At 40.3% G+C, this 9,347-nt stretch overlaps 1 long non-coding RNA gene across 1 annotated transcript in view; it reads left to right on the top strand.

Moving 5' to 3' along the window:
- Positions 1 to 6,995: 6,995 nt before the first annotated feature.
- Positions 6,996 to 9,347, top strand: part of LOC125019145 — a 31,532-nt gene continuing 29,180 nt past the window's right edge. The window contains exon 1 of the long non-coding RNA XR_007114034.1: positions 6,996 to 7,312. This is a non-coding gene — a long non-coding RNA (uncharacterized LOC125019145). The remainder of the gene's footprint in view (positions 7,313 to 9,347) is intronic.

Raw genomic sequence — 9,347 nt, 5'->3', positions numbered from 1 at the left:
TGAGCTTCAAGAGCAGAAATGGAGAGTAGTTCCTTATATCACTGTAGTGAAGTAGCTTTTTCATGTAAATGACGATTGTTTACTGTAGCACACTTTAAAAGCCTTTATTTTTGCTTTAACTGGAGTAGTTCATAACTATGTATCCTGAGCTTTACGACAGTTTGAGTTAGGATTAAGTGCAGGGTTAGACAGTAGGTGACCCTGTATTGAGATTACAGGGTGTTAAATAACACTCCAAAATCACAAAATGCTGATAGCGCCAACTTGACTTGGCTTGTTGCTGACATGCTGTTAGATGATACAGGGATGAACCTCCACTTGAGGAGTTACGGTTCAGATTTTTAAGCTGATGTCAACATTTTTATGCTGTTGTTTACAGACAAAATGCCAAATTGTCTGACTTCGCAATGTAATTAAAACATGTGTGCTCATGATAGGTAAAGTTAAAAAAAAAAATCTTATTTTGAGGTGGAGCCTTCAGTCCCTGTCACCGCCTGCACTCAACAGAACGCTGTGGTGTTAATGTAACTGATTGTAAAATGTCAAATGTCTGGGGTGGAGCAGCTCAGGTTGATGCTCTCCACCAGGAGTCATGTTCCTCTTCAGGTTACATTTCTCCTTTGTCAAAATCAACTAATTCCTCCTGAGCACAGATGGTACGAAGGCGAAAGAGAAAAGTAACACTAAACGCTTCAACCATTAATCTTTCATCATTTCTTTCATTCTTCAGTTCAGATAGATTTAAAATACTGGTAGAAGGGCAGAATAAGTAGAATAAGTTTCTCTTCATCATCTATCCTCCACAACTCTTGCACTTGCCATGTAAAGCATTTCACATCTCTGTTCTCCTTCTCTGTTCAACTATTCTCACACCTCTGCTCCACGGAGAGGGTCTTGTGTTTCTCTTTCTCTCTCTTGCATTCCTTTCTCTCCCTTATCCTTGAAGTGACAGCTGCCATGCTGTCATATATATAATCACACTGTCAGGCCATTTTCAAACATTGTCAATCGCTAAGTTCCATAGAGGCTTTAAGGTGGGAAATCTGTTGGAGCTCAAAGAATCCAACGAGAGTAATGTCAACACATATGTAAAAGAAAAACTTGCAGCGTTGTGGGGTATTTGTTTTGGACTGAAGTGTGATACAGAAATGCAGTTTATCTGTTTAAATATTTGTTTGTTTCTGTTTTGCTGTTGTAATTTCTTGACATCCAGGCACTGGCTTTGGGTTCCTTCAGACATCCACAGTGTATTTATATATGACTGTTGCTTGTTTATATGCAAAAATAGTTAATAGGAAACATGCAATTACTGCATTTTCATTTATAGCTTCAGTTTCACTCGAACTTCAGACTAAAAATTATCTAAACTTATGCATGTGGACGCCTCTGCAGAAGTTTTGGTTTGCATCCTGTCCACTGGGGGGCAGTGTAGCCTTAGCAGTCAGCCACTATTGAGCCAAAAAGAGCTCCTGTGAATATCCTTAGGTTCAGTGCTGCCCTCTGAGGGACAAAAAAGAGGGGAAAGCCACTTATACCCAACCCTGAACAATACATAGTCCAATAACTAATTGTTTTCTAAACTAATCAATAAGCAAAGAATTAAACTTGAAAGTTTTATTAATTCTGCAAGATAAAAATGTTTATTTAATGAAAGTTATTACAGCCATCCAGTTCAAAATCTAGCCTGCGTCTACTTCACTGTTAGTTAGATTAAATCCTTTTTTATGGCTCGTATGACATTTTTATAACAAGAAAGATGTGAGTTACTTATTATAAAGCATATTCACATAGAAGATCAGACTTGCTGTGCTACAAAGATGCAGCACTGATATACCATTAAAAGTTAATGCTTTTTTCTGTTCGTTGCAAAAAATGAATAATCTATTTTGCTTGTTGATTTTCATATCCTTTTATGCAATACATTTCTCTATTTTGACCCTTTCCTACTGTCTTAGCTCTTACCTAGTGTGCCTTCAGTCTTTGCCGCAGCTATTTACAGTCACATAATACTAGCTAGATAAACTCTTTTGATGTGCCGCAATCTCAGATCTCTTCTCTCTGTCTTTGATGGGAATAGGTTTAGACATGGCAATCAAGACGTATTCACGTGAAGGGCAGTGATTGATTCTTAGATTATCTTTCAATGCAAAGTTTGGATTTCTTTCTTTTAAAAGGGTTTGTTTTCAACATGGTTGCAATCAGCCAAAATAGTTTCCGTGATGGGAATTAGCTACACAGATGGAGCTCAGACGAAAGTGAGTTAGGAGCTGCCCAAAGAAGGTTTTATGGCTTTTTTGGCCCTTTTAAAATGTCGTAAGAAGATTTGGTTTGTGTGTTTTTTTACTTCTCTTTTATTCAAAGTAATCATGTTGGAGAGATTTAGTGACCAAGAAGATTAATTGTACATTTGGTGACAGCGATGCATAGGCAGTGCACAGACCACACTCATCCATACTATATTGATGAACCAGGACTATGCATAGAGGCCAGGACAATACAATAGACATATCATGCTGCAAGTGAGGGTTCAGCATCCAGTGACAGATATTGTTTTTCAATACTGTGTTCTTGTGAGAGTGAGAGCGGGAGAGATAGGGGTGTGTGATAGTTCGTCAGTCCAAACAGAGTCATAAAGTGCTGCATGGTTAAGCCTGATGAATTAATAACAGGGAGGCAGATGGGTCCCAGGGGCACTGTGGGAGCAGAGCAGCATGGAGAGCAGAGAGTACGCACGTTGATATCACACATGCACACACACACTTTTCTATGTCTGCATGCATCCACATAAACAGCCGGATACTCATTTGCATTCACATAAAGTGTAGGACAGAGAGACACACATATGCATGGACAGAATACAGACACGTGAAGGTTAAAGTGAATCAAACGTTTTCTTCATGTCTCTCCTTTGTAGGTCTGACCCTCTCCTTTGTTTAATATAAGTAACGGCTTTCAAAGTGTTGATCCCTGCATCTTATCTGCTAATGCCTCAGACCTAATGGAGGGCGGCGGAGGTCAAATTATTGAATAAACCCATCGAAGAGCATCAAGGTAGCAGGTTTATTTTTCACACTAATTGTTTTGTGTTTTGCGTCAAGCTCAGCGTTTCAGTTTTCTATATGAGAGTACTTATACGCTTTATTACCGAACTTGCAAAGCCCTTCATATTGGAGAATGAGCGTGTGTAGCTGGTACTTCAGCGTAATGATCAGCATCTGAATCTCTTTAATTGCCGAGTCCAATTAGAGCTGCTTGGGGTTACAATTTATTGCTGTTAAGATGCACCCGTCTTATCGGACTGAACTATAAAAGTGGGGCTCCTGTTACGCTCTTGTTTTCTCATTATTTTCGCTTTTCCTTTGTGACCTGGAAGCTGTCGTTTGAATTCCTGAGAGCAATAGTTTTTTTCTGTCTTCCAAAACTGTGGATACGTACGTTCACATAGATTGCATGGTGTACGTGGTGTAAAACGTACAGTGGTCTGTATTTTGTTGTAATTCAGCAAGGTGCTGATGGGAGTGGGTGTGAGCTGATAACAAACCAGAATGAGGTGTCAGTGGAGGCTGTGTGGAAATTTACAGTGGGCAGAAAGGTCAAGGTTACCGTGTAGTCGTCCCTCTGATTGAGAGTATTAAGTGTGCATGTGTTGTAAGAGGGTCCTAGTACATACAGTGGTGTGACAAAGCACTGGCCCCTTCCTGATTTCTTTTTTTTTTTTGCATGTTTGTGGCACTTACATTTCTTAGATCATCAAACAAATTTGAGCAGTAATCAAAGATAACACAAGTAAACATAAAATGCAGTGTTAAATTCATTATTAAGGGAAAATGAAATCCAAACCTACATGGCCCTGTGTGAAAAAGTGATTGCCCCCTAAAACTGATAACTGGTTGGGCCACCCTTAGCAACAGCAACTGCAATCAAGCATTTGCAATAAGTCTTTTCCACCCCTGTGGAGGAAGTGTGACCCACTCATCTTTGCAGAATTCAGCCACATTGGAGGGTTTTCCAGCATGAACCGCCCTTTTAAGGTCATGCCACAGCATCTCAATAGGATTCAGGTCAGGACTAGTTTAACTAGTCCATTCCAAAGTCTTCATTTAGTTTTTCTTCAGCCATTCGGAGGTGGACTTGCTGGTGTGTTTTGGATCATTGTCCTGGTGCAGAACCCAAGTTCTCTTCAGCTTGAGGTCATGAACAGATGGCTGGACAACAGAATGCATGGTTCCATTCATCACAGCAAGTCTTCCAGGTCCTGAATCAGCAAAACAGCCCCAGACCATCACACTGCCACTGTTGGTATGATGTTATTTTTCTGAAATGCAGTGTTACTTTTACACCAGATGGAATGGGGCACATACCTTCCAAAAAGTTCAACTTTTGTATTTTCCAAAAGTCTTGGGGATCATCAAGATGTTTTCTGTCAAAATGAGTGAGACGAGTTTTTATGTTCCTTTTGCTCAGCAGTGGTTTTTGTCTTTGAACTCTCCCATGTAGGCCATTCTAGCCCAGTCTCCTTCTTATGGCGGAGTTGTGAACGCTGACATTAACTGAGGAAAGTGAGGCCTGAAGTTCTTTGAATGTTATTGTGGGCTCTTTCGTGACCTCTTGGATGAGTCGCAGCTCTTCTCTTGGGGTAATCTTGATTGGCCAGCCACCATTTGTAAATAATGGCTCTGACTGTAGTTTTCACAGAGCTTTAGAAATGGCTTTAGGTAGATCTCAGTTTCTTTCTTTGTCATCTGTTCCTGAATTTCTTTGGATCTCAGCATGATGTCTAGTAGGGCTGCACGATTCTGAATGACATAACACGCATACACTTCTTGGTCGGCTAGAACGGTGATATAGATGTGCACTTATTTGCGTTTTTGACGAAACTTACAAGAGGAGACAGCAAATGGCTAGCTTAACATTAGCATAGCATAGCTTAGCAACAGTCATGGCTGAAAAGGAAGAAAAGTTTTGTCCACAGGTAAAAAAACAAACAAAAACACCTTCACTTCTTCGGCTTAGTAATTAAAAAAATAATAATTTCTGCAATAAAGCCAAAGTGTAAACATGACAGGTAGTGGTTTTACAGATGTATTTACACTAACATAAGTTAAGTGGCTCTTGTTTGTATCATTATATATGGCAGACAGACATCTATGTCTCAGCAAGAACATGGAAATTTATCCTTTCAGAAAAGGACCAACATTGCTTTCTAGATTAATGAGGTTCATTATGTCTTATTTTAAATATATTATGGTTTTCTTATCTTCAGACATAATTATGAGGAGATGTTCGTGTTACCTGTTTGACAGTTTCAACTGTGACTCCAGTCTTCCTCAGAAGCGTCATCCGATGTATTGCTGATGTGTCATTTATCAGCTGGCCAGCCCACCAGACCTGTCAGAGTCTGTTGGGCCGGCCACTCACACGGACCAGTACCTCCTCTGGATATCAGAACATCCCACAGCACGCAAACTCTCATTCATCAGAACTCTCTATCAACAGGCCAGCATCATCATGGAAGATAAAGACAGACAGGAGGAGGAAAGATATATAGAACACGCACTCACACTTTGCCAATATCCGAAATGGGCCATAAACAAAGGAAAACAACAAGTCAAAAACAAAGACAATAAACAAAAAGAGAGAAGAAAGAAGCACAGTCAAAAAACAGAGGACCAATACAGAGACACCATATGCATACCATACATCCATGGGATAACTGAAACAATACAACACATCATGAGAAAACATCACATCAACACGGCAATAAAACCACACACGAAACTCCGTCAGCTCATAGTACACCCGAAAGTCAAAATAGAACCGGACAAAAAATGCAATGTCATCTATGAAATACCGTGCAAAACATGGCAAAAAACATACATCGGGGAAACAGGAAGATTATTCTACACACGGGAGACAGCGGGGAAATTCACAAGGACTCAAAAAGAAAAAGCAGAACAGGAAATTTAAAATCAGCAATCACAGATCATTAGAGAAGAAATAATCACATTGTGGACTGGGACAAGAGCAAAATCATCACATCAGAAACCAATAAATTCAAACGTTAGATAAAAGAGGCCATTGAGATAAGGAAGCAGGCAAGCAAGACCATCAACCGGGACGAGGTGGCATACACCCTTTCGCACACCTGGAATTCCCTTGGCTCCTGCTATAATGACTACGAGTGGGAGGTGATCATTAACTGTCGGGAACAAAGTCGAAATGGAAGTTCACATCCAGCTATTATTACTGGTTTGTAGAAGTAGTCGTCTGGTTACCTTTTTGTGAAGATTTTCACTGGTGTCTTTTTGTTTTAGCCCCATGATGGACTGGAGACCTGTCCACGGTGTACCCCTGTAGCCCAATGAGAAGGGGTGCCCAATATGTTGCATACATCACGTTTGACTAGTAGATTTCGAAGGTAGTGTGGGTGGATCGTGTTAAATTTTTATTGCAACATGCCCACACTTTAGTGGCATACATCCACAGTCATGCACAACATCAGCAACTCGACTATTATCGTCCTTAAAGGGACAGTGCTACTTTTCTAATGGTGCAGTCCATTTCTCTTCTTAGAATATTAAAAACAAAGATGGATAGAGCTTTAGACACTGTAGCAACAATGAATATGACTTAAGGTAGGGTATATAAAGTAGAATTATCAGGTAATGAAAAAAAAAGAGTTTCGAAGCAAGGTTATTATCGTTAGCGAAAACGAACGAAATAACGAAAACTAAAATTGAAAAAAACAATTTCGTTAACTAAAATTAATAAAAACAAAAATTAAAAGAATAACTAGATAACGAACTAAAACTGTTGCATAGATATAATTCCCTTCGTTTTCGTCTCTGTCAATTTCATTATAAGCTTCAATTGGCTGGATTCATATGATCGATTTATTCCGCTCTGGCAGTTTTACGCCAGCTCCAGTTGTCAACAGCAGAAACACCTTACTGCACCTCACGCTCCGTGACGTCACCAGGCAGCCCCATGGCGGTTGCAGCAAAAGTTGGGAGAAAGCGGCAAAGTCGGGACTTTTTTGAATATGACGAGGAGACAGATAAAAGCAAGTGTGTTGTAGTGGAAACAGACTGTGACAAAATATGTGGTTTGCTTCGCAAGGGGAGAAACCCCACGAACCTCAAAGTCCATTTAAGAAGCTCACACCAGGCGGCTAATGTCGAGTAGCTACCAAAACAAGCTAGCTCCTGAGAGGCCGCCGCCCCCCGAAAGAGAAGCGACATCCCGCCCAGGGTAGCACGGTGAAGGAGACAACTATAATGGACCGCTTTCACCGACGAGCGAATAACTGCTGGTTAGTAAATACGCAGGAACACTTGTTAACTTGTTTATTGAGGCTGTTATGCCGACACGACTGTGTGACTCGATTGTCTTCAAAAGGTTCAACACTTTACTCGAACCGTAATTCAAATCCCCCAGTGCTGCAAGAGTGAATAACCTTATCGGAGCTAAGATGGAAAAAGCAAAGCACAAATTAAAAGAGATCTTAATCCTTATCCTTTTGTAATATATGCACATTGTAGGTATTCATTAAAGGAATAGTTCACCCAAAAATAAAAATTCAGTCATTATTAACTCACCCTCATTTTTGAAACGTATCTTTTGTTGAATTTTCTAACCTTTTTGAATCCTGCACCTGACAATAACCCAAAGTGTGAAAAAACTAAAACTAATAAAAACTAAACATAAACTATATATACTATATTTTCAAACTATATTTGAAAATATAAAAACTAGCAAACCCACACTAAAAACTAGTTAAAACTAACTGGATTTGAGGGAAAAAAAAAGTCAAAATGAAATAAAACTAAACTAAAATGAAAAATACAAAACTATTATAACCTTGTTTCGAAGTAAGTAAGCTGTCCCTATGGCTGAAATGAAAGGACTGCCATATTTTACGTTTATGTTGACTAGTATATTTTTCTGATTCAAATTTCTGAAAATCAGCACAGTGGTGGGAGCAGCATGTTGATGGGAAGCTTGTTAGCAACAAGCCCTATATGGCTAAGAGTAAAACTGCTTTATTTTACCCCTTTTAAAAAAAAGTAATTATATTATTTTAAAATAATTCATAGTATTATGTGGAGATCTGTTCAGGACATTTTATTTATGTAATTATTGATTTCATAGACAGTGTAGATGGGTAGATCTCAGGATAGAATGGACTGAAGTCCTCCCAGCACTGATGATGTCACATTCTTTTAGAGACTCTCTGATGTCACAGTCCTATGGTACCTCAGCATTCCGAAGGTTAAACAAAAGCCCACAGATTCATTACTTTCAGGAGGACACTCCTCCGACTACAGTGGACACAATTCACCCCGTCATGGATTCTTTCTTCAGATGGATTGAACCCAGGCAGTGGGCACGTTTGCTCTCAGGAAACCCTGACGACGAAAGCAGGTACATGCTGGCGGAGCTCCTAACAGACATCATGGTGCTCTTTACAAAATCAACACTAGCAGAAGTCTCAAGGAGAGGAGTCAAGCCTTGGGATGGCCTGTTGTCCAGTTTGGAGGACGCACTACCTCAAGCTTTTTCTCAAGCTCTGGACGTTCCAGACGAGGTTTGCCGGGAGACCTCGAACTCTTTAAGGAGCACCATGTACAGAGAAATAGGAGCAATGTGTGTCAACTCCATTTACCGTAGCATTTATCCTGTGACTCCATATAGACCCACAGCCATCCTAACATTGAATGAAATGGTTGCTTGCACCATTAAAATGCTACAAAAGTGCACCGTGAAGAAGAATCTGATGCGCAGACATCAACCGCTGCAGCTGGAACTCAGCCTGGACAAAGACACAAGACACACTGAAGAAGACCAAGAAGAGTCTATCAAAAGTGATGTCTCAGACACTTTGGAAGAGAAAGCTGCTCCAGTAACATTATCTCTGACAAGCAGGACTAAGAGCTTCTTCAAGAAGCCACTTCGCACAGTGTCACCTCCTGCACCAGAACAGACGCCCTACGTTACAGAGGTTACTCCTGTGAGCATCTTTGTGCGTCTGGACACAACATTGGAAGAAATATTTGTGAGCAGCGTTGCAGAGAACCTGATTTCCTGGGCCCTTAAAAAGTCCAAGAGGACCTGCGCTGCAGATACCCTAGATACCATGCACCAGAGGCTGTTCAACAAACTCAGGGGTGAAGTCGAGAACCAAGGTTTTAACATTAACTTGGACAAGCTGAAGGCTATTTTGAAAGACATCTGCAAAAAGTTGCACTGCCCCTATTCAGCTTTGTGGACTCCTATGATCCATCCAGGTGTTGCATGTAAACTGGGACAAGACCACCTTCCAAAAGTTGAATTTTGAGCATAGCTTG

The sequence above is a fragment of the Mugil cephalus genome, chromosome 13, assembly GCF_022458985.1.
Source record: "Mugil cephalus isolate CIBA_MC_2020 chromosome 13, CIBA_Mcephalus_1.1, whole genome shotgun sequence".
Lineage (NCBI taxonomy): Eukaryota > Metazoa > Chordata > Actinopteri > Mugiliformes > Mugilidae > Mugil > Mugil cephalus.
Note: the sequence above shows the minus strand (reverse complement) of the source record. Positions and strands in the feature narration are given on the sequence as shown.